The sequence below is a fragment of the Meriones unguiculatus genome, chromosome 2 (assembly GCF_030254825.1).
Source record: "Meriones unguiculatus strain TT.TT164.6M chromosome 2, Bangor_MerUng_6.1, whole genome shotgun sequence".
In the NCBI taxonomy this organism is placed as follows: Eukaryota; Metazoa; Chordata; class Mammalia; order Rodentia; family Muridae; genus Meriones; species Meriones unguiculatus.
In genome coordinates this window covers 90,077,628-90,079,414 of record NC_083350.1, presented here as the reverse complement: position 1 = coordinate 90,079,414, position 1,787 = coordinate 90,077,628, and the positions used below count along the sequence as shown (strand labels likewise).

At 35.9% G+C, this 1,787-nt stretch overlaps 1 pseudogene; it reads right to left on the bottom strand.

The window, feature by feature from the left end:
* Positions 1-437: 437 nt before the first annotated feature.
* LOC110541634 (olfactory receptor 10AG1-like) lies at positions 438-1,374 on the bottom strand (annotated as a pseudogene).
* Positions 1,375-1,787: the final 413 nt, after the last annotated feature.

Below are 1,787 nucleotides of genomic sequence, written 5' to 3'. Positions count from 1 at the left end.
TAATAACTATTTTCAAGAAATAGAAAATATAACCATTGCTTTGGAGTCAGCATAAAAAGAAGAAAAGAATTATTTGATAACTTCATTATTACTTTAGAGCTATAGTATCTTGAAATTAGATTTTCACACAAGAACTGAAGTTTGAAATTAATCTACTGGTTGAATATAAACACTGAGTTGGTTTTGTGTGATAAGGAAACATAAATACTCATTAAAATCCAAGTATATAAAAATAACCACACATAATTTCTATAAAAAAGAGCATGTTTTATGTACAAAAGTTCATATATAACAACAACTAAAGAAAAGGGGGACACAAATTTCACCTAGAGTGAAGGGAAGGTGCATGACATGGGTAGGAAGGAGAAAAGAGAGGAAAGGGATGATATAATTAAGAAAAGAAGAAAATATAACATAAGTAAAGCATGTTTCTTGCATCATAACAGAATGAATCGCAGAAGAAACTTTTTCAATGCAATCATAACATCTTTGTTTCTCAAACAATATATCATGGGGTTAAACACTGGAGTCACAACAGTGTAGAAAAGAGAAAGGAATTTGTCTGTTTCTGGTGAATGGCTGGACTTTGGCCTCAAGTATGAAATGATACCTGATCCAAAGAATAAAGCTACAACTATAAGGTGAGAAGAACACGTAGAGAAGGCCTTGGCTCTTCCATTTGCAGATGGAAGCTTCAGAATGGTTGAGATTATTTTCACATACGATCCAAGAATCAACATAAAAGGGCAATCACATATATCAGCATCTCTATCATAAAAGTGTCCCCACAAGCTAGGGTCAGAACTGGAGGTATATCACAGAAAAAGTGATTCAGCTGATTTGACCCACAGAATGGTAAAGAGAAGATCCAGTATGTGAACCCTATATGCACAGGAACTCCACTTACCCAACAGCCAGCTGCCAGGCGTATACAGAGACTATTGTTCATGATGAGAGGGTAGAACAATGGGTTGCAAATCGCAACGTATCTGTCATAGGCCATAGCAGTCAGAATAAAGCACTCTGTGGCCCCGAAGACAAGAAAGAAATACATCTGAGTAGCACAAGCCATAAAGGAGATAATTCTGCCTTGTCTGGAGAGATCTATTAATAACCTGGGGAGAGTGACTGACACGTAACATATTTCTAAGAAAAATTTCCGAGGAAAAAGTACATGGGAGTCTGAAGGGAACGGTCAGCCCTAGTAATTATGATAATGAGGCTATTGCCCATCAGAATAATTAGATAGATTATCAAAAACACCCCAAAAAGAAATTCTTGCAATTTGGGAACATCAGAAAAGCCAAGTAAGACAAATTCCACCAAATTGGACTGGTTCTTCTGCTGGGCACTCTGTAGTGTGGATACATCCATGGATGATTGATTTCAAGTTTTAGGTCAGCTTATTCCTAAGAGTTCAGATATTTAAAAAAAAAAGCGACATAATAAAAATGTCATATCCACAGACACAGGAGAGACATCCAGTTGTATTGATTTCTGTGATTTATTTACAAATCTTAGTCCAAATTCCTTTATTTTCAAAGGATAAAAAAAGAAAGCACATTTAGAATCTGTTTTTCCTGCTCTCAATAAAGTGTATTAATTCATCACAAGCCAAAACAGCAAAACACAGAGCAATAACACAGATTTTAGTGGTTCAGTCTGCCTATCCATTGGCTCTGAGCAGCTTCTGTCACTGTACAGCACTAGTTAATGAGAAAGACATCTCCTTCCTCATCAGTAGGCTCTATCTTTGCCTTTAATTATTTACTGTTTTGTCACAGAAA